Raw genomic sequence first — 24220 nt, forward strand, 5'->3', positions numbered from 1 at the left:
TTGTGAATCTAAGAGAATTCCCATTGACCCACAACCTCCTACACTGCCTTTTTTCTTCTTCATAGCACATATCATTACCTGAAAGTATATGCAATGTCTATTGTTTTTATCTGTTTATCCATCTTCTCCACCAGAACACAAGCTTCAGGTAGGAAAGGTCTTTATTTATCTTGACTACTGCCATATCTACAAGGGCCAGAACAATGCCTGCAACATAAAAAGTCTCAAGAAATATTTGTTAAATGAATAATTCATTTAAACAGTTACTAATCACCTGTACAGGTATAGGCACTGCGCTTACTACTGGGCATCCTATATAAATAAAATACAATTCCTGCTCTCAAGGATCTCACAGTTTAATTTAAAAATGATTACAAATGAACTATTAAATATAGTTTGAGATGCACAGTAAAGGAGCAGGTAAAAAATTATACAAAGAAAAAAGGTATTAAGTCTATCTGGAGGATGTTTTCAAAGCAGGCTTTCATAGGAAAGTATCCCTTATGAATATTTTGAAGATTAACTAGGGTTGTTTCAGTAGGAAAAGAAGGAAAGGGCATTGTAAATTTAAGTGATAGTTAAAGTTACAAAGACAAAACACATAAGGCTTTATTGCAGAAACAACAAGTAATTTTGTGTAACTAGATATAAAGCTAAAGGGAGAGTGTGATGGAACAGGAGCCCAGAGCCCAGAGTGGGCATAAATCATGGAGGCTTATTCAAGCATCATGCTTAGACTTGGTGCTAGAGATGATCAGAGCCACCACAAGGTGATACACAAGTAGATATTTATTTTAAGGAATCTATATGGCCCTGATATGGCTGAAGGCCAGGTGGGAACCCCAGAGCTTCCTAGAGGACACCCACCATGGGCATGGGACCAAGCATTCCATTTTCATTCTCTGGGGGCTGCAATGGGCTGCTAGACTGGCAGCTGGGTGCTGGACTCAAATTTGAGTCTTCTCATCTTCAAACTCTTCATCTTCTCAAACTGAAACAGCAAATTCTGAGAGTCTGAATCTTGTTCCAGCACTTTAAAGAATGTTTTATCAGGGCCCTAGTCATTGGGGTTTTAGAACAGCTGCTTGGGTTAGGGTAGTTATATAGAATGTGGAATAAATAGACACTGGACCTTTGGCTTTAACATTACACATTTCAAATTCTGTTTCATCTATAGAACTAACCCAGCCTATACTTGTGTTGACTCACTAGTAAAAAAGAGAATGTTTATTAAGCTTGGGCCAATTTATACTCTTTGAATGAATGTGTTCTGTGTGGTGGGAGGAGAAAGATTTCGCCATACATTGCTACGTCCCATTGCCCAAAGAAGCACCACACATTGAGTGGCTTAAAACAGAAATATATTCTCTCACAATTCTGAAGGCTAGATGTGTAAAATTGAGGTATCAGCAGGGACATGTTCCCCCCTAAACCTGCGGGTGAGTGTCCTTCCTTGCTGCTCTCCTAGCTACTGGTGATTCACTGGCAATTTCTGGCATTCTTTGGCTTGTAACTGCATTAATGCCAGCCTCTGCCTTGGTTGTCACATGGTATTCTCCTCATGTGTCTCTGTCTTCACAAAGCCACCTTCTTACAAAGACACCGGTCATACTGGGTTAGGGGCTACTCTGGTCTGAATGTTTGTGTCCCCTCAAAACTCATTATGTTGAAATCCTAACCTCCAAGGTATTAGGTATTAGGAGGTGGTGACTTTTGAGAAGCCATGAGGGAGGAGCCCTCATGAATGGGATTAGAACCTTTATAAGAGAGACCCCGTAGAGCTAGCTTGCCTCTCCCCCATGTGAGGACACAATCAGAAGGCACCGTCTGGGGACCAGGAAATGGGCCCTCATCAGACACTGAATTTGCTGGTATCTTGATCTCAGACTTCCCAGCCTCCAGAACTACAAAAAAAAAAAATATGTGTTGCTTATAAGCCATCTAGTTTATGGCATTTTGTTATAGCAGCTCAAACAGACTAAGACATGAACCCACTCTGCTGTGAGGGAGAACCTGTCCCAGGCCTCTCTCCTGGCTGCTGGTGGTTGGCTGGCAATCTTTGGCGTCCCTTGGATTGCAGTTGCATCTCCCCACCTCTGTCTTTATGTTCAAGACATTATCCGTGTGTACAAATTTCCCCTTCCTATAAAGGCACCAGTTATCTTGGCTTGGGACCCACCCTACTCCAGTACGACTTCATCTAAACTAATTGTATCTACAATGGCCTTATTGCCAAATAAGGTCACATTCTGAGGAAATGGGGGTTAGGACTTCCACATATCTTTTGAGGGGAAGATGTCATTCAACCTAGAGCAATACCTCTTCTTTTGGCTGTTCACTTGTAGTATTTGATCCAGTGCTATGAATGTGACGGTAAGTGTCCCAACGTGAATTAAGTCACCAGGCCAGCTCTGCCTACAAAAGCACATAGTAGCACCAAGTTAGTTACCTCACACTAACACACCAAACAGCTTCACTTTCAAGATGACTGGAGAAGAGGTTGAGTGGGGTTTCATCAAACTTGTGGTCATTCTGACTAAAAGCGGGAATGGAAACTTTTCATTGTCACTTAAGACATAATGGCATTGTTGAACTTTAATGGCACAGCAAATAGAATATCAGTTTATGGGGCACACTCGGGTGCTTCTGTGCTGTCATCTGACTTGAGGCTTTTCAAAGGACAGTGGTACTTTTAATCACAGCACCACTATATAATAATTGGTAATGACAATATGTCCTTTGAGTTGCCCTAGAGGGCCACAGAATCTCAGGCTGCCACCCCTGCAGTTAGACTAACAGCTAGCAAAAAGCCAAATTAGGGAAAGAGGGGAGAGATCTACTACCAAATTCAATAGGCGTTTGTTTTGAATTAAGCATTCAACCTCCTGGTGGGGAAATCTACTCTGATTGTACCCTGCCATTTATATACGTAAAATACGTTAAAAGAAAAATACGTATTCTGTACCCTGCTAGCCATTAACAGTTTTCAGAGTTCTTTCTCATTAGGCTATTTCCAATGGGACCCAGGAGACTCAAGTTCACGACTGAGGGAGCTGCCCCTATGCCAGAGAAGGTCCCCGAGAACAACCAGGAAGACGCCGTTTGTGTGCCCCTGATTTATTTTATTTCATTCAAGCAAACAGTTGGCAAAAGCAGACATTTCCTATTGCCTGGGTGCTGTTTCATCACTGTTTAAATATTTGCTATCCTATCTTTGTTTTGGTTAGAGTTGCTGAGGTAATATAATACAGATTGGTACCCTCTGCTGAGTGAAATATAGATTTCATCTTCTGAATTAGGGCTATATTCACTGGAAATAGTTTTCTCACTCCCCACCCCCACTGCTTGTCTTTCATTTTATACTTTATATTAATCCTTTTCATAGCTTCTCAAATGCCTACAGGTTACCGACAAATTGCCCCCAGGCAGTTTCAACACTTTCGGTTTCAGCAAACCTAGCCTTATGTGTGACTCATTGTGAAATTTTAAGGACCCTTAAGTCAGTCTCTGAGTACCAACTTAGAAAAACATCCATCCTAGGCAAGAACCTCATCATCTGATGGACATTCTGAGGTTAAGGTAAAATGAGTTCTTGGCCTCAGGCCAGTTTCTGACCAGCAGCGGGTTTGAACCAAGGACCCCTTCTGTTAATGAAGCTCTGCGAAGGTGGAGCTGGATCCGGGCTAACTTGGCTTCTGTGTAACCTGATTTCCCCCAGGCCTCACAGGCTGGGTGTACTTAAACAGTCACCTTAACAGTCATAACTCAGATTTCACTGCCTCTCACTCCCACCTGTTGATAGAGAACCTATGGCTCCATATTTTGCTTAACAGACATTGAACTCTCAATGTCACACTTCACAAATCGAATGGGATCTGAAGAGGAAAGAACTATGAGCATGTGGCAGTATTCTCACTCTTTCTCCTCCTCTCTGATAACCCTGATTCAGTTCTCTAGCAAGGCTGTTGTTTCCGGCTCCTTCTCGCCTTGGAACAAGCACCCTCTCACTCCCACACTCCTCAGTCCTCAGCAGTAGGTTCTTCTGCAAGAACTTGCAGACTGGCCAGATGGTGAGTTCTCAATCCCAACTGGACTCTACCTTAGGACCCCAGCAGACCTGAAATAGCTGCTCACTTCTCTGGAAAAAAAACTGTGTTGAAATTAAAAGGTCTGAGGCCTCTTATTCCAATAATTACAGACTAGGTAATTACTACCAAACCATCTACAAAAGCAAACTAGAAAAACTGCATAAAATATTAAAAATATGTTTGATGAAACAAGAAAGTGAACACAATAGTAAATAATCATCACAACAGAACCCAACAGAAGACATAAGACAGAAAACGAATGAGAAGAACCCTACCAAAGCTCTAACTTACTGACATGAAAGTTTCCAGGCCATATCATAGGAATGAGAAACTCCAGTGCAGCTCAACAGATTCCCTACAATGAAGAAATGAAGCAAGGGTTTGGAAAGACCAACATGGCTAACGTTGGCAGGACAGAGGGGGGACAAAGAGCTGCAGGGAAAGAGAACCGGACATCTGTAGATGGTCTCCCTGAATATTCAACAGAGTACTAATCAGTGCACACAGCTGAGGAAGCTAGCAGAGACCAGGGGAAGAACCATCTAAAAGAATTACAAAGAACAGCAACTGGAGCTCACATGAGGTCAGAAAAAGTGACTCTTGCCAGTAGCTAGATTGGAGAACCTTATAATTTTACATATAATTGAGTAGAATATTCAGAAAGATGTTGCCTCAGTAGTAGAAAGTTATTAGCCGTAAGTTACATGATGTTCTAGTCTTGCTTTCCAAATATGAAAAGTAAGCCAAAAACGGATCAGTTTCTATGTAACTTAACTGCATCTCAGAACAAAGCCCAAGACATTTACAGGAATAAAAAAACAACCATCACAATGTCCGCCATTCAAACAAAAGTTATTGGGCATGCAAAGAATTGAGAAAACACTGAGGAGAAAAATCAGTCAAAAAACAACCCAAAACTGACACAGATGTTAAAATTAACAGACAGAGGAATTTAAAAATATATTAAACCTGTATTCCATATATTCAAAAAGTTTAATGGAGACAGAGGAGTTATTTTTAAAGACCTAAATCAGATTCCTAGAGACAAAAACTGCACTGGAAGGGATTAATGGCAGGTAAATTCAACTAAACATTTAAGGAAGAAATAATGCCATTTGTACATAGACTATTCCAGAAAATTAAAGAAGAGGGGAGATTTCCCAATTCATTCTGCAAGGCCAGTATGGCACTGATAACAAAACTAAACAAAAATATTTCAAGAAAAGAAAACTACAACCTAATATTCTTCATAAAACAGATGTAAAAATTCTCAATGCAGTTTTAGAAAATCAGATTCAACAATATATAAAAAGGATAATACATCACAACCAATTGAGGTTTGTCCCAGGAATGCAAAGCCGATTTAACATTCCAAAATCAATCACTGTAATTCACCGTATTAACAAACTAAAAAAGAAAAACTATGTATCATTTCAATACATGTATAAAAAGCATTTGACAAGATGCAACCTTCATTCTGATAAAAACCCGTAGCAAACTAGAAACAGAAGAAAAGTTCCTCAAATAAACAAAAGGCATCTACAAAAAATCTACAGCCAACATCCCACTTAATCATGAGAGACTGAATCCCTTTCCCCTAAGATCAGGAACAAAACAAGGATACCTATTCTCACCACTTTTGTTCAACATTATACTGAAGATTCCCACCAGCACAATATGTAATGAAGTACAAACTAAAAGCATAAAGATTGGAAATGGAGAAGTAAAAGCAAGAAAATGACAAGATCATCTGTGTGGAAAATCTGCCGGAATGTACAAAGAAGCTGCTAGAACTAATAAGTATGATAACTAATACAGCAAGATTACAGCATTGCAATACTAGCATACAAAATTAATTGTATTTTGTATATAAGCAATGAACAATCCAAACATGAAATTCAAAAAACAATACAATTTACTATGACATCAAAGAATACAGAATTCTAGGAATAAACCTGACGAAAATGTTCCATTATACACCAAAAATAATAAAACATTGCTAAAAAATTTAAGATGGTCTTAATACATGAACAAATATACCTTGCTCATGGATTGGAGGATTCAATATTTTTAAGATGTCATTTTTACTAAGTTACTAAGTTGATGTATAGATGTAACACAGAATCTGATAAGGAATAAATACTCAAAGTATTAAATTGGTGCAAAAGTAATTGTGGTTTTTGCCAATAAAAATAATGGTAAAAACCACAATTACTTTTGCACCAACCTAATATATAAACTCCTAAATACAACGAAACCAATTTTAAAATGGGCAAAGGACTTACATAGACATTTATCTAAAGATATACAAATGGTCAATCCACACATGAAAGGATACTCAACATCACTAATCATTAGGGAAATACAAATCAAAATCATAATGAGATACTACGTCATACCCATTATGAGAGCTATTTCCAAAAAAAAAAAAAAAAAAAAAAAAACCCAGAAAATAAAGTGTCAATGAGGATGTGGAGAAATCGGAACTCTTTGCACTATTGGTAGCAATGTTAAACCATATAGTCACTATGGAAAAAAGTATGTAGGTTCCTCAAAGAATTAAAGATAGAACTACCATATGATCCAGCAATTCCACTACTTCTAGGTATATACTCAAAAGAATTGAAAACAGATATTTGTACACATATTTTCATAGCAGCATTATTCACAATGACCAAAAAGCGGAAGTAACCCCAGTGTCCATGGACGTATGAATAGATACGCAAAGTATGCTATGCTGACAATGGAACAGTATCTGGCCTTAAGAAGGAAGGAAGTTGCCGGGCGCGGTGGCTCACGCCTGTAATCCCAGCACTTTGGGAGGCCGAGGCGGGCGGATCACAAGGTCAGGAGATCGAGACCACGGTGAAACCCCGTCTCTACTAAAAATACAAAAAATTAGCCGGGCGCGGTTGTGGGCGCCTGTAGTCCTAGCTACTCGGGAGGCTGAGGCAGGAGAATGGCGTGAACCCGGGAGGCGGAGCTTGCAGTGAGCCGAGATTGCGCCACTGCACTCCAGCCTGGGCGACAGAGCGAGACTCCGTCTCAAAAAAAAAAAAAAAAAAAAAAAAAAAAAAAAAAAAAAAAAAAGAAGGAAGGAAGTTCTGACTCATGCTGCAACATGCAGGAACCTTAAGGACATTATGCTGAGTGAAATAAAACAGTCACAAAGACAAATAGTATGTGATTCCACTTATATGAGGTACTTAGAGCAGTCAAATTCGTAGAGACAGAAAGTCGAATGGCCATTGCTAAGTTGGGGGAGAGGGGAAGGGAGTCGGTGTTTCATAGGTACAGAGTTTCTGTTTGGGAAGATGAGTTCTGGAGACTGACAGTTGTACAACACTGTGAATATACTTAATGCCACTGAACTGTACACTTAAAAAGCGTTAATACTGTAAATCTTACGTGTATTTTACCACAATAAAACATTTTTTACAATACTAAGTTAAAAAAAAAAAAAAAAAAAAGACCTCTCAGCCTCTCGGCCAGGCTTCTATGCCTTATGTGTGAATAATGCCTTCAAGGAGAGGCTATTGGCCAAACACCAATCACCCATTGCCAGAACTTGATTCACCAGAGAATTGACTTTAAATTGTTTTTTCACATGTGCTGATGGTTGTCAGCATCCAGGGTAATAAACCAAGCCAGGACAGGCACCCCTGTGTTTTCACGAGTCATCATTTGTTCCTAGCAATTCATTCACTAAGCAACCAACATTAAGCATCTTTCTGTGTTCCAGGCATTGGACAAGGTGCCGAGGTTTCAATGGGGAATAAGGCATAATCACGGCCCTCATGGAGTGCTCCTAGTGCCTAGTGCCTGGCAGGGTGGTGAGGGTCAGGGAGGGGGACTAGAGAGAGAGAATAAACAAACAAACAAGCAAACTTAATATTAAAAATTGTGTGGAGTGAGGACCGCACAAAGGTTTTCTTCTTCCTTTTCCGGGGACATTGTCTACAGGCACTCAGAATGGTCCAGCATTTGACATACCGATGTAGGCATTCCTACAATACAACCTCTGACAAAACTAGGCTGTCTGGAACCCCTGGTAATGGAATCATTTACCTTTATACCAAGAAGGCTGGGAAAGCACCAAAATCTGCATGTGGTGTGGGACCTTGTGCCTTCAACACTTTCACAACAACTTTCTGTTCCTCGATAAGGAAAGCACGCCTGACCCTGTCATGAACACATTTAGTACACATGGAATCACCACAGGCCCTGCTGACATGTTTCCTTGTTTTGCACAATCTCATAGGAACTTTAGGTCTTACAGCATGAACCCCTCGAAGTCTGCCTGGGCATCTGAAGGCACAAGCACAGAGTCAGAAAGCTAAATAAAAAAATGAGACTTTTTGAGTAATAAAAATGAAAAGACTTGCAAAAAAATTGTGTGGAGTGAATAAACAAGTGCTTCTTTGTCAAGAAGAAGCTGGAGGAGGATATTACAGGAAAAAAAAAAAATCTGAGAAGCTGCCTCCATAGAAGGTAACTCCTTGAATTGCTTACCATACAGGTTAAACAGCAAACCCCATGAAGCTATAGTGAGATGCCCCCATTTGCGAGAAAACTGTAGATTCTCTCCTTTAGACTTAGATCGTTTTGGAAACCCACTCCATAAGCACACTATTAAAACATGTCAGATGGAAGAAAAGTAGGTGTACTCATACATATATTTTTATATATATATACACACACACACACACATACATATCCAAATGGGTTCTTTCAAAGAACGACAGGTTCTGCCTCCCTGAGATCACTGGAACTTAGTATTTTATCTATAGCTTTCTGTTTTCATGTTTAGGATTTCTTTTGAACAGCAAGTTTTGCACCTGTACAGAAAGTTTTGAGCTGACTTCAACAACTCAATTCATCCAGTTGTTCCTGAGTGCCCGCCTGCCAGGCCCTGCCCTAGGCACCAGGACACAAGAGTGATGGTGCCTTGTTGAGACATGAGCGTCCTAGCACTCAAGGAGCCAGCAGACTTTTGCTGAGCCCCAGGGATAACATGAGTTCCTCCCAAGGTGATTTTCCCTGGCTGGGAGTATCGTATCAGATGACATCTCTGGTCTCAGATCAAATTATAAACTCAAAGAAACTTGGTAGGGTGGAATGGCAGGGCAGGCCTGTGCATGCAAAACAGGGGCCCCGGCTGGCCTTCTAGGGAGGGCACGTGTTTCAAAAAATTTTTTGGCCATATTGGTTCCTTCACTCATTAGTTGAGCAACATCTACACCAGTGTTTTTATCCCAGTGGCTATGGGGGCCAATGGCCCCAACAGGAACCCTTTCCCTTCAGAGCTAGGGTCTCAGGACACACGAGAAACACCTTGTGTGGAATAGGCTCCTAGCTCAGGGTCACACGGCAGTGGTGGCAGGGCTGGGATGAAAGGGATGCACACACGCCTATCAGCCTTTGCGGGCAGCCTTCCTCTCCCCTACACCTCCAGCACATCCCGAGGTTGCATCAGGTGTGATGGCGCAGCTGGCTCTGACCTTGGCATGAGCCTAATCTAAGCAGAAGATGCCAGGAAGGAGGTACAAAGTGGCATGCTTTCCCCGCCTGGTGCCTTCAAGGCTGCGCTGCCCTTGGGCTGTGCTGGTGAATGGAGAAAGCTGGTGAGACAGTGGATACAATGAAGTCAACCTGTGATCTTAACCTGGAGGGGAAGTACTCCTTGTTGATGGCCTAGAGATCCCACCCCGAGGAAGAGTTCTCAGCAAACTGAGGGCAAGGCACACTCATCAAAGAACCCACTAGTTTGCAGAATCAGTCAAGCAAAGCGATTTATGCCATCATCAAAGGAATGATGTTATGCACAAACTACCTAGCTTGCTGCAGACACTGGCAGCTTTTCCTTGCCTCTCCAACTGCAAAAGCAAATCGCACTCTACCCTCAGAAATGAAAAGAAGCACTCCCTCTCCAGGGACAACCCCAGTAAGGCACGTGGGAAAAATATAAGGCTCATCCAGCGCTCAGCTCTCTCCAAAAGTCACCTCTTCTATTCCATGTGTGGCTATGGCCCACTGTCCACAGGAGGCATTTCTCTGCTAGGAAGGTGAAGCTCTTCCAGTCTTCCCAGCCCAACAAGAAGGCTCAGTCTTTGTGGTTCTCAAGTAGCTTGCAGGGAACAAGAAGCGGTGAAGTGGAAAATTCCAATTCCTCTGGAGTAAGGAGATGCTGTTTCTTTACTGGGGAAAGAGAGTAAGCAGGTGCATATATAACAGCCACGCTGTTAGAAGAGAAGATGTAGGATTTGAGCACATGAGAATGTTTTATTAATTTCGTATTTTAATTAGGTTTTGGGTTTTTTTTTTTCTCTGTCTTCTGTGTGTGTGTGTGTTTGTTTGATTTGCTTGTTTTTCCTGCATGAACAAAGAAAGAGAATGGCATTGAGAAGGTGTAAAAGGGTTCTTTAATAGTTCCACCTCCTTGGATATACAGCAGTAGGAAGAAAGTTGGTTTACTTTATACTGGGTCTTTAAAAAAAAAGTCTGGTACCTTTGTCTATCATGAGCTGATGTGAATGGTAATAGTGCCAGCCTCCTGGACTAAGATTCCACCAGTTTCCCCTGTAAAGCGGCCAATCCTCCACCCCCACTCCAGCCAAAACAGAGCTGAAACTCAGAAAACCTAGCCACGCCTGCATTTAAAAATATACTTGCAAGTCATCCAGGGATTTTATTTCCCTCCTCATAAAATTGAGAGCCTCAACATTTATTTTGTGCAGAGGCAGAGAAAAGTACCCCTAGTCTGTGGGCTGACCCCAAAACTGAGTGTCTGCGGCTATGACTCTTTGATAACTGGGCTGCTACACTTGTAAGGTTTCATTTCTTTATTTCCTTCAAAATGAAACAAAGATAAACAGTGAGAGTAGTATTTTATTGTTTGAACACCAGTTTCTCCCCTTAACAATCCTGTGTTAGTATGACATTTTCTTGATGTGATTTTAAACCTCAGTGTGTACCCAGCCAGTTCTGTACTCCAGAAGCTACTGTCTACTGCCAAGAGCTATTAATCAAAATAAATGGGTGCTTGGGATCCTGGAAGTGGTGTGGGGACTCTGCTTCTCCGCGGACACAGACTACCCTCTTCTGCCCCAGAGTGGGGGCAGCAGGAGGACGATGGTGGTCAGGGAGGAGCTGTGACATTCTGAATCCCTGGTGGTATAAGCGGGTGTCAACACAGCCTATGGATAACAGGAGAAGGGACTAAAATGTACTTATACTGCCCTAAGACTGGACAAACTCTGGGGACACTTCCAGTTCATCTCCCACAATTTCTAGAGGCATCTGCACGCCTGTCAGCTTGGGTCAAGTGCACGGTAACTCCATCTATGTCAAAGCTAATTCCTGACACCCACCCAATAAGCCTAGGCTGCTTTCATTTCTACTCTGTATTCTTTCATGACATTTGAAAGACAAAGAAAAGAAAGTGGTCTTAGAAGGTAAAAAGGTTACTTGAGTTCACAGACTTGATAATTTAGAAAGAGGCTAAACTAAATTATTCCAAAGTCTTAGATTTAATTTGTGCCATCAGTGACCAAATATTTTCAAGAGTTAGTGGGTATAATGGACTGAAAAGGATGATAAAGTTACTATCAACATTCAGGCCACAGAAAGGGAGAGGAGGGAGAGAACAGTTAGAAACATATTAAACCAAAATCTAGTCCAGCCACCCCTCTAGCCCTTTTATTTTGTACCTGGGGTAGGGGGTGGGGAGAGTTGATGTTAGCTTTTGGGCTTTTGCTTGTAGCAAGCATATTTCATTTTGAGCCGGTTGTGCCAGTTAGTGACATAATGTCCACATGGTAATATGATACGGTAAGCACAAATGCAGTGCACAAACCAGACTGTGGCCTGGGAAAGACAAGCTCTGTCCATATATCAACGGGAATGGCTTGGAACTCAGGGAGTGAGTATTTTGAAGCAATCGCACATGAATTCACCTTCAGGAGATTAGAGGCTGATGTCACCAGGAGAGTGAAGTCATCAGAAATGACCTAAACTGATGGGACCTTGCCAGAACAAAGCAGCGCTGTGCAGACACACAGCTTAACTCCTTCTGGGTTGAAGATTTCTCCAAGGCTGTTTTTGTTTGTTTGTTTGTTTGTTTTTTGTGAATGTGAAGAGTTTCTAATGGAGGACAACAAAGCCAATATGACTCCCATACTCCTAGGCATCAGCTGGTGTTACTTGATGAAAGAGCCCCCAAAATAAGTACATTCCACTAACCCGATGTCCTAAGCCTTCACCTTTTCATCCAAGAGTTCTACCCTGTCTCTATAGATTCTCAGGGGAATAGCACTAGTAGGCCTTTCATAACAGCAATTGAATTGAAGTGAATGAAATTAAGCTAGCAACAGCAGACCCCCCAGAATGGTAGTTGGGCCCACAGAATGGTGGTGGAACAGCACTACAGAAGACAGCCCATTTGAAAAGTGGCTGGCTGCCTGAGTCTGCCTGTGATTCTCAGTGGAACACTCCATGTGCCAGGAAGCAGTAAGATGCTGGCTGTCTCTCCCCTAGTCAAGCTGCTAAGCAGTGAAGAACCATCCTCTTCTCCTTGTTACCATAATTTCTGAGAGCTATTACCACTTGCTTATTTCATTCTCTCTAATGTCAACCCTTGGCTACTACATATACCATAAGGTCAATCACACCTTGCTTAGGCCAACGAATAGCAACATAACTTTAAAAGTTAATCATGCATGGAAAATACCTTCAGATACATGTGTCCTCTTATGGGCAGTGGCCGTATTAACACTGCATCATAAAAACAAGCTGGATAAGATCATACTAGAGGTGATCTTAGGGGCAGGGAGCTAGACCCAGCCTCTCTTCTGAGATGAACCTAGCATCTGGTGTGTAGAATCCATAGTCAAGTGGGATAATGTGAATAAAAGCACCTTCCAAGCTGCAAAGTATTCACTGAAGAATATTTTGATTTCATGATGGTCCTCCACAAAGCAAGGATAAAGAACCAACATCAACAGGTATGGCCTTAATATAGGCCAAATGGGAAGATGGCTGCCGACACGACGTAGTGGGAGGTACACAGAAGAGGTCTCCTGCCCCTAAACCTTCCTCCTGATGCCTGTTGTGTGCCTACAAATCCACATCAAACAACTTGCTTGAGGTCAGTGCTTTTCAAATTGCTCCCATCACAACCTTTACAGTACCGTTCAGTACTCTCTTATACACATACAATTGAAACAAAAGTTTTTGCAGAAGCAATACTTTCCCTACTGCCTAAGATGTGCTCTGACACTTCCTAATATATTTTATATGACTTCATTTTTCACTACTGGTTTGACCCATTAATTTAACAACTACTAATGGGTCAAGATTCACAATTTGAAAAACACTGAGAATTAATTCCACACAGGAACAGAGCAGAAAAAAAAAATGTAAATTAGGGTTTTCACAGTAGGTAATTGAGTCCTGAGGGGGAAAAAACCCCACCATGCTTTAAGGCTAGAAAGCAGAAGGCTGGAGAGAGCAAAAATCAGCTTCTACTACTTCATGGGCCACCAATGGAGACCCTCATTGTAGTGTACCCATCTTCTGACTACACAACTCCTCCTCTATTCATCCACTCCCAAAGTCATACACAATCACAGAAAGATAATCCATCCCCACCCCTCTGCCCAGACAGAATCTAACAGAAATCAGTGCATTCTTACACTGAGACCAGAGAACCAAAGAGCAAAGGGACAATGACCAACAAGTGAACTGAAACCATCATGAATACTGAGACTGAAGTGTGCTTTTGCAGGATAAGAATCAAACCACATTGAGGTGAGGGCGCTCTTGCATCTACTTACACATGAAATGGGAAAATTAGCTCCATTTTATCACATTAAAGTACCTATGTCAGGTTTGGAAGCTATGGTTAGCTTTCAGTGCCACTGAAGCACCAAGAGATTTAGGTTGACTTGGGCTACCCTATCTTGGGCTACTGGATGAACTACTCTGACCAAACCTGTCAGACATTGGGTTGATTTTTAAAATATAGCAAATATTTACTGAGCTCTTACTAAGCTGTGCATGATAAAAAAAAATTGTCAAGCTTTTTACTTGATTGTATAGTCCAAGTATTTGATTGAACTCATAGAATTCAGAGTTACAGTTATGCTGATTATCATAACCCTGAACTTGAATGGCCTTCAGACCCTGGCACATTTTGTGGGTTTTTAAAATACTGTCCAGCTTGCCACTGTCCATCCTTTGGATATACTTTTCTAAAACGTCAATAACTTTCAAATGCTCAGATTAATTCTGGAATAAATACATCCTCTGCTGAGGGAGGTAATTTACTTAAAAGGGGAAATAAAAGTGGTCAATTTCACTTTCTGTTTCCATTGAAACTAATTTTCTGTGCACCTGCCTTCAGGGTTTAGAATGAGTGAGAAATTTACCTGTATTTTTAATGAAAATTCATGCTGTTTCCTTTTTTGAAAGTAGCACACCAAAAGAGATAGCATGCTAGTGTGGGCCTGTTCCTAATATTTGCAAGATCTAGGCAAGAACACAGGCAGGGACCAGGACTGGGCCGCCCTGTGGTTTCTTACCAAGGTCGAGGAACACTGATTACATGCATGTGAACACTTCAGCCAGTATATGCAAGGTCTGTCTTCTTTCCCATCCCACCCTCATGAGACACAGGTGTGTGCACACCACAGTAGGCACAGGGCCAGGAGAGTCTCGGTGCTGATCCTAAGCATAGTCGAGAGTGGGTTGTCAGGGTGGGCATGGGGGATAATCACAGGTAAGCCAGAATAGATGTGGAGTCCAGGGAAGAAGCAGCCTTAGTTGCCTCAAACCTAAAGGGGGTGGGGAGGTAGGAGGAGCGAGTACTGTGCTAGTATTAATCCATTCAAATCAATGCATTTAATGTGTCCTATTGCGTATAAGACACCCACAATCACTTAATGAAACCCATCGTTACACCAACAAAACAGACATGAATGCATGCCTCACCCTAATCTAGAACCCAAGTTGTAGCATATCACTCATAGAAAACAAAACAAAACAAAGATTTTATTTTTACTCAAGTAGCCTTTTTTTTTAAAAAAAGAAAAAGCTAATATTTCTCATACGCTCGCTTTTGTATTTTTTTAACATTGCATTTCAACTTGGGACCCATTTTAACCTGAGCCTACTTTGAGCAGGTTTGTAAAGTAGTTGAGCCTGATGTTTTCTTCTGCTGTTGATGCATCCAGGCAATTTGCAGGGAGCATAAAGAGAGAATGATGGAAATGCATGCTTCCCTGGCTTAAGCAGAAAGCAGATCTTTTTCACAGGTCTATGTATGAGAAGAATGGAGAAAAGGGGAGGAAGGGAGCCATTTAAGCCCATGTCTCTGGACATCAGCCTGGTATGTCTTAATAGCTTGTCTATTACAGAGTGTCATGTAACTTGTAGGAAAGAAAACATTTCTCAAACACCTGTAAGTCCATTCCATGGTCCAGATGTGGCATCTTTTCCCACAAGGGACCACCGCAAAGCTAAAATCAACAATTAAGAACAGCTGCAGCCTTGCAACCAGCTGCCCTTGCTAACCCCCATGTACGGAGGGCAAGGAGAAGGGTAATCAACACAGAAGACTGAAATTATCCTTTCCTTGAATTACTTTTCCCTCTTGTGCAATGTGCTGGAACTTCCCCCGTATGCTGAAGATGTGTTCCTAAGGCTGCACTTCTATTTACAAAATGTCCTGCCATGTTTCCAAGCCTTCGAGTCTGTGGTAATGTCTAACCTTCTGCTTCACAGAGCTGGGCTCACAGCTTCAAACTGCTGCAGGATTCAAATATGCAAGGAAATTCTATTGCTTTTGAGAAAGCTTCTTCAGGAAGCCATCAAGTGTGTCATTTGGTCACAGGCTGGAGGGCCCCTCAAGAACTAAATGAATAACAGAAGACCAAAAGCCACTGATGAATCATGTGTGTGGCAAATCCTTTCAAAGGATCGACCTGCCCGTGCATCAGAAAAGAAAGAAGGGCCCTAGCTGAGTGATTGGAAAACTAACATGACGAATAATACCTCATAGGTATCACGGGAGAGGAAACTGGGAAGAAAAAGGATTTCGGGGTGGTTGGAGGAAGATTAATGCCATAAAATCCTCTGAAAAAAAATAATAATCATCTGATGAAACCTCCTAATACTGATGACTTTCGTGTGTGTGTAAGGACTATCTCCCCAAGAGAAATGGCAGGAAAGTCATCAGCCAAATCGCTTCTAATGAAGAGAGAGAAAAATCAGAAAATAGATTATTCAGACATGCCCCTCCTCTCCCAAGCCTTTCAGGCAGTAAAGTGGGGAGTTCAGTGAGGTGATCTCATGAGTTCTTCCATCTCTTAATCTTGTTCGGAGTGAGAACCTGTTTCTGGCTGTCTTCCTCCCACTTCTTTTACCTGTGGTCCTGCTGCTAATGGAGCCATCCAAGCCACAAACCTGGGATGCACTAAATTTTCATCAACCTTCTCCATTTCACTTTTAAACAAATTAGGTCACCTTATCAGCATAAATTGTGATTTAGAGAGATGACAGAGGAATAAATCAGGTTTGCAGGCCCTGCTGCTGTGGCTGTTACATGGATGTTTGTCCCTGGGCCAAATTCAGAACTTAGCTTTGGTGCCTTCTTGTGTTTGCCCTTTCTAGGACTTGATGATGTGAAATAAAAAAATAAAACTAGCACCAAAAAGTTGATTCTCAGATATGTGATATCTTGCCTAACATGCCTAGGTTGCTTGTTTTCAAAACATGAGCACACACATCTGTGAATCTGTCAACAAGTCGTAGGTCAGGGATCCTGACCTGAATTTGTTTTGCTATGTCACTACACACCAAATGTTTGATTCAGATGTTTTCAGACCTGAAAATCAACCTATTTGAAAAGTTTTTGTTTAAACTTTTAAGAAAACTATTGATAGCACCTACTCAAGAAGAGCCAATAGAATTTAAAATGAAAAGAATTCATAATGCATTCAGTTTTAATATTACGGACTTGGGGTTCATCCAACATCCCTTCTTTAACCCTTCTCTTCTGACTCACCATATTTCACTCCCTTCCTTAAGTCATTCATGTCAACTGGTGTCAACCAAGTGGGATTCTTACATTTCACAAAAGTGAGAGGCATCCCAATGCTCTCTTTAATTTCTTTTTTGTTTTTGTTTTTGTTTTGAGACAGAGTCTTGTCCTGTTGGCCAGGCTAGAGTACAGTGGCATGATTTTGGCTCACTGCAACCTCTGTCTCCCAGGCTCAAACAGTTCTCCTGCCTCAGCCTCCCGAGTAGCTGGGATTACAGGTGTGTGCCACCATTTCCAGCTATATTTGTATTTTTAGTAGAGATGCGGTTTCACCATGTTGGCTAGGCTGGTCTCGAACTCCTGACCTCAGGTAATCCACCCACCTCAGCCTTCCAAAGTGCTGGGATTACAGGCATGAGGCACCGTGCCTGGCCTCTTTAATTTCTAGCAAAAGCTAACTAAGCTGCCATGAGAATGTGCCTTGCAAATATCCAGCTACAGGGAAGGTAATTGACCAAGGTCTTCAGCTGCTGCACTGAGATCCGCCATCACGTTTGTACCACATCCACACTGGCTGCTCCCAGCCAATGACTGGGTGTGGTGGGCAAGCCTGTTCCTGGGATACAAGGGACTCCTCTGACAGCCAACTTTGGTTCACAGACTCCACAACAACCTTGCTGAAGCTTCCTTAGGGTGCACAATGGTCTAGGACACTTCCACCTAACCTTCCTTCCCTCTCTCCTTTACCTGTGAGATAGACTTGCTTCCTACTCTAACAGCTCTCTCTGCTCCCTACCCATTTTCTCTCAGGTATTTCCCCCAACAAAATCCTTGCACATTTAATCCCACCCTGATGTCTGTCTCTCAGACTAAGACAGCTTGCTTTTTCATTCTTGGCCTTTTTCAGTAAATATGGGAGGGCAGTAGTCTTAGTATGCCAATATAGGCTCCTTACATTCTGCTAGATTGGGTCACAGTTTGGAGAAAACAGATTCAAATCAGTGTAGTAGAAAACAGATATCACATCTTCTTTCTTTGAAGGCACAGATTACTCTATATACTAGTAAACAGTCTCAAGCCTGTTTGAGGGGAAGGGAAAGAGTTGATAAGCAATACTAAAAATCATCTTATTAAAAACATAAGTAAGATAATTCAATGCCCTTTATGTAGTGTACGTGACAATGTGAACTAGGGCTCGTTTCCCAAAATACTTTTACGATCTTTTGTTCCAAAACTAATATGAGAATTTTTCTTACCAGGGGATGCATTGGGCTGAAATGTCATGGAATACTTTTCTGGGACTCTCAGCTCCATTAAACCATAAATGAGATTGGGGGTGGGGAGAATCTTCTCTGGCCTATCCACTTTCCATGGGAACCATCATGGCCATCCCATAGGCTTACTAGAAGAGCTGCTGTGACCTTTATTCCTGCTCAACCCAATCTCAGCAGGCCAGGGAATAACAAGAACCACTGAATCCCCTGAGCTGCGCCAGTGTAGTTCCAGCTATAACAGCAAAAGCGCTGGAACACTGCTCATTTGATAAGAAAAGAAGGTATCACTTCCTCTCTTCTTCCTTCATCCCTACTAGTTTTAGAAAAATTAGGGACTGAGCCAGACCTCACTAGTTGCCTGTCCATTCTCCTCTTTTTAAAAAATCTCAGTTTTGTGCAAAGTGACAATAGGTCCATCTAAAAATACTATATTTTCTAGTCTGCAAGCCAAGGAGAGAGCCCTCAGCAGAAACCAGCCCTTCTGACACCTTGATCTTGGACTTCTAGACTCCAGAACTGTGAGAAAATAAATTTCTGTTGGTTAAGCCATCTAGTCTGTGGTGTTTTGTTAAGGCAACCCTAGCAAGCTAACGCAAGACTCATATCCAGAAGATATAGAGAGCTTTATAAAACAATATTAAAAAGACAGTCAATACAATAAGAACTGTACAAAAAATACAGAAAGCACTTCACAAAAGAGGATATTCAAATAACCAATAAACATATGAATATGAAAAGAACCTCAACTTTAGGTGATTCATTAGTTATCAGAGAAATAAAAATTAAAAACATTATATGATACTATCACATTCTCATCAGAATGGCCAAAATTGAAGAGATGGATAATACCAAGTGTTGGCAAGGATTTGGAACAACTGAAATTTTGTACACTACCAGTGGAATGATAAATTGATAAAAATACTCTGGGAAATTATTTTGCAGTAGCATAGCTAAATATAAACACAATCTACAATCCAGGGATTCTTCATATAGGTATACATCCACAGAAATGTGAACATATGTTTACCAAAAGATGTGTACTAGAATAGTCATTGTAGCATAATTTATAATAACTAAAACCTGCAAGCTACCTGAATGCCCAACAATACTGGAATGGAATTTTTAAAATTTATATTTATACATTAGAATAATATAGCAGTGAGAATAAATGTTCTACAATTCTATGAAATAATATGGGTGATTCTCACAAACATTATGTTAAACAAAAGAAGTCAGATACAAAAGAGTATCTGCTATATGATTCCATAAAGTTCAAAATCAGGAAAAATTAATCTATGCCATTCTTTGGGGTATATAAGAGGTATTTCTGAGCGAATAAGGATTCTGAAATGCTGGAAATGTTCTAGTGTGTCTCCTGGGTGCCAGTTACATTGGTATGTTCACTTTGTAAAAATTAATCAAGCCACATACTTGTGATTTGTGAACTTTTCTGTATGTATGTGTCACTATAAAATTTCTATGAAAATGAGAGAACCAACTCAGTAGGTTTGCACTTTTTTCTTTACATTTCCCCCTTTTCATTCCTGGAACACAGATGTGATGCCTAAAGTAGAACCATGAGATGACAAACGAAAACAAAACCTACATGCTAAGGTTGCTAGGCAGAAAAACAGAGGTAGCCTAGGGGGCCATCGAGTGCATTATAAAGCTCTGAACTGCCTACCATGGTCAGCCTTCTTGCTGAACACACACACAAAAAAAACTTAAAACCCTAACTTATTTAAGCCACCATCGAGTCAAATTTTCTGTTATTCACAGCTAAATGCAATGCTAACTGACAAACCAACTCCTCAACAGCTTCCTAAAAAATGAAGTAGATGAAGAAAATACATGTTGCATGTGATGACCAAGAATGTATGACCAAGAAAGATGAACAGGGATGATCTTGACCAAGGTTAACCCTACCCTGCCTCATCCTTCCCAGTTGGTATAATTGTACCTACATGTGACTCTGAGTTAGGTTTCAGGCAAAGGAATTTAAGCTCAGAGGGATACACTCTCTGGAAGCCTTTAATATGGGACTGAAACAGGCGAAGAATTCAGACATCAGTATTATCCTGGAAATGCGTAGGAATACTACAAAGAAATCTTATTGTTTATGTTAGTCTTATTACATATATGATTCAACTACTGTAACATAAATCCAAATTAGCAATGGCTTATTTTAAGGTAGCCTTTCAGTGTTAAGGTCCCTCAGTTTTAGAGACCTAAGCTCCAATTATATTGTTGCTCTACCATCTCTAGGATGTTGCTCTCATCACATGGTTCAAGACTGCTCACCATTACTACTCTGCACTCCAAGCAGCAGAGTAGAGAAAAGAGGGCAAGGAAGATGTATCTCTCCCTTTAAAGGCACAACCAGGGGTGGCATTGTCACTTCTGAGCACATCCAATTGGCCAGGCCTTGGTCAAGAACAAGGGAAGGGTAGGTAATGTAATAGTTAGCTGAGTGGCCATGATCTCACTTAAAAATTCTGCTGCTATGAAAGAAAAGGAAAAAAAAATGGATATGGAAGAGGTAGGGACTAGCAATCCAGTACATGGAATAATATACTCTACTGAGATTTCATCTTTGAGAATCTACACACCAATAAGAACAAGAAGCAAATTTTTTATATCCTCAAAGCAAGTTTCTGAAAGGAAGAACGATTCGGAGAATGACTTAATTTAAAAAAAAATTTAATCTAACTCTTGTCTGATCACATTCTTCTATTCCCTGAGAATTCTGTTCAAAGTTCATCTTTCCTGTTAAGCGCCCCAGATGAACTACACCTGACTCCAATTGTTCTGATCACTTCCCCAATTTCACCAGCAGCACGTATCTTTGTGTAGCACTAAGTGATTATGCATGTGTACACGTCTTTTACTGAAGCTATATGTATTTTTCTATGAAGAGGCGGAGATCATATGACTTTTGAAATCTGGCAGACATTGATTCAAATCCCAACTCTGTAGCTAAGTGGCTACATGCCCTTGCTACACCCCTCCCCACTGATATCTTTGGTCTCAAAAGAGGGGTCTGCTCTAGTTCACCCCATCTCTTTACCCTATCCCTCCCAATTGTTCTAACAGCTATCCCCCTTATGCCTTCAATCTGTCTTTCTATACTAACTTCTTTCCCTCATTATAAACCAGACCACATTTATTTAATTTTTCCAAAACTCTCACTCATCTTTCTTTCCCATACTAGCTAGCTCTTCTTTCTGTCATACCACACTATAACTTAAAAATGTATACCCCCTTCCTTGCTGTGGGTCACCCCTCTCCTGTCTGATTACCTTCCTATTACAAAATCAGTCTGTTACAAAAAGTCCTGAACACTTCAAAAAGCCAATCCACTCATCGATTTTCTGCAGTCTCAGACAAAGTTGACCATTCCTTCCTTTACAATTGTTCCCCCCAACCTTAGCTTTCACAATCTTATCTTCTCATATCTCTTCCCTGTCTCTCTGGGCTTCCCATCTGAGGCCCCTTCATGAACTCCTCTTCCTCTCCTGCCCATCAAAGGTTGGTTTGCTCAGGAACCATCTTTGACCTTCTTATCTTCTCTCTCTCCATGTACCCTATGAATGTTCATCCATGCCTATGGCTTCCATAAATTCCAAATCAGGGTCTCTAGTCTAAACTCTACTGAGTTCTAGACCATTCCAGTTTTCTTGGGACTGAAGGATTTCTTGGGCTGCAAGACTTTCAGTTTTAAAACTGAGAAAGTCCCAGGCAAATTAGAACAAGCTGGTCACCCTAGAAACTCTAAGTACCTACTGGACATTTCTATTTTTTGACATTTCTATTTTTTGTCCTACAGACCCCACAAATTCAACATGTCCATCCCTGAAGTCATTGTCAGCGTCTCACCCCAAGCCTACTCATCTTCATGTATTCACTGTCCCGGTGAATGGTGCCATTGTCCGGTCTACAACAGAAACAAAAATCCAGGAAGCATCCTGAACACGGACCACTCTCTCACTCACCATGTCTGCTAGTCACAAAAACCTGAGAAGAATTGAAATGTGTCTTCATTGCCTCACCTAATTCAGGACTTCCTCATCTCTTGCTTGAACTATCATTACTACATCTTATCCTCCCTGCCCCTAGTCTCATCCCTCCAATCTACATAGCCATCAGAGTGATTTTTCTAGAACCAGAATCTAACCATGTTATCCTCCTGCTTTATCCAAAGGCTCCCATAAAGCTCAAAATCCTTGTGTTGGACTCATACAAGTCCTGTAAGATCTATCCCCTGCCTGTGACTCCAAAAATCCTCTTTCTCCTTTCACCAGCTACTGAACTCCTGGAACTCCTGAGAAAGAAAATCTTCCTTCACAGACCTGTTACTTTGCTCATGCTGTCTTCTCTACTTGAAATGTCTCTCCTGCTGCGTGACAAGCTCTTATGGATCCTTCAAGGCTCAGTTCAAATGTCTCCTTCTCTGAGAAGCCTTCCCTGTATCTATAATATACCTCTATCATACATCTCCCTTAACATACGAAAATGCAATTATAGATGTACTCACATGTTTTTTCTACCAGACTGGGTATAAAACTCTTGAGGGCAGGAACCTTGTATATTCATTTTGTGTTCAAGGACAGTATTTGGAACAGTCAGAACTAAAATATATTTTTACATGACTGACTCAACTCTGGGTCTGGTTCTCCGTCCTTAAGAATGTTACCTCTATATCAGGTGTTACCCCTATCTTGAAGAGTATATTGCAGGGATTTATATACAGGAAAGCATCTGTCCTCTGCCTGGAACTCAGCAGATCATCTCCTCCCTTTTATGGATAGATGACGACCTGTATTTTCTGAATCCTTTGTGATGTCTCCAGTAGAAGCCTGATTGATACTTCTCAATGCCTAACACCAGGGTTTGGAGCTGGGGACCAGTAAAAAGTCCCCTTTCCTCCTGGAGGAAGGCAAGAAGTCAGCTTAGGAATTAGTCAATTTTCTATTAGTATTGATTCTCACCAGTAACAGGTAATCTCTACAGAGTTATTATCTGTGATGCTCCACCAGCTTCGTTCATGGAAGGATAATCTTGCTCTAAAATAATTCTCGTTGGTGCACCACATACCTTGCACTCATCGCCACAGAAGTGCACAACATAAGAACAGCTGAGACTAAACATTTTTAAAGGGAGGGTAAAGCCATTTCATATCCACTAGATTGACAGAAAATTTTTAAAGGCATGGCAGATGTTGGCAAAGATGTGGCACAAGGGAGATTTTCATGCACTCCTGGTGGGAGAACAACTTGGGATAAACACTTTAGGAAACAACTGAGCAATACCTAGTAAAGTTGAACATGCAATTACCTTAAGCCCAAGTAATTCCATTCCTATGGAGATACTCTGGAGATACTCTCATGCATGTACCAGGAAATATGTGCAGGAAAGTTCATAACAGCATAGTTTACAGTAGTATAAAAATTAACAAGGAAAGAAGGAAGGAAGTCTCATATATTTTCGAGTAGGAGGCAGAAGCCTACCTTCTATGGAGGGAGGGAGGGAGGGTTCATAATAATAAAAATGAATCAACTACAGCTATACATTTCAACAAGGGTGAGTCTCAAAAATTAAAGCTTAAAGGAATAATAACAGTGAAATTTCATTAATATAAAGTCCAAAAAGTACCCCAAAATCAAACAATACATTGTTTAGAGATCTACAAGTATGGTAAAACTGCAGAGAAAAACACAAGATTAATTTGCATGAAATTTAGGATACTAGCTCAGGACCGAAGTGAAAAGAGTCAACCAGGAGGGAGTACTGAAGACTTTCAAAGATCTGAGTATGTTCAC

The 24220-nt window shown here is 41.1% G+C and overlaps 1 protein-coding gene across 13 annotated transcripts in view; it reads right to left on the reverse strand.

Moving 5' to 3' along the window:
- LOC105490730 (uncharacterized) overlaps nucleotides 1-24220 on the reverse strand; it is a 442742-nt gene that overhangs the window by 397276 nt on the left and 21246 nt on the right. For 2 of the 13 annotated variants that reach the window (XR_011614786.1, XR_011614788.1), the window contains exon 2: nucleotides 2320-2415. The exons of 10 other annotated variants lie outside the window; for them this stretch is intronic. The gene's annotated coding sequence lies outside the window, so the exon portion shown is untranslated. Of the gene's footprint in view, nucleotides 1-78; nucleotides 208-2319; nucleotides 2416-24220 lie in introns of all 13 variants that reach the window. One more of the 13 variants, XR_011614787.1, reaches the window with a different exon arrangement.

The sequence above is a fragment of the Macaca nemestrina genome, chromosome 16, assembly GCF_043159975.1.
Source record: "Macaca nemestrina isolate mMacNem1 chromosome 16, mMacNem.hap1, whole genome shotgun sequence".
Taxonomy (NCBI): Eukaryota; Metazoa; Chordata; class Mammalia; order Primates; family Cercopithecidae; genus Macaca; species Macaca nemestrina.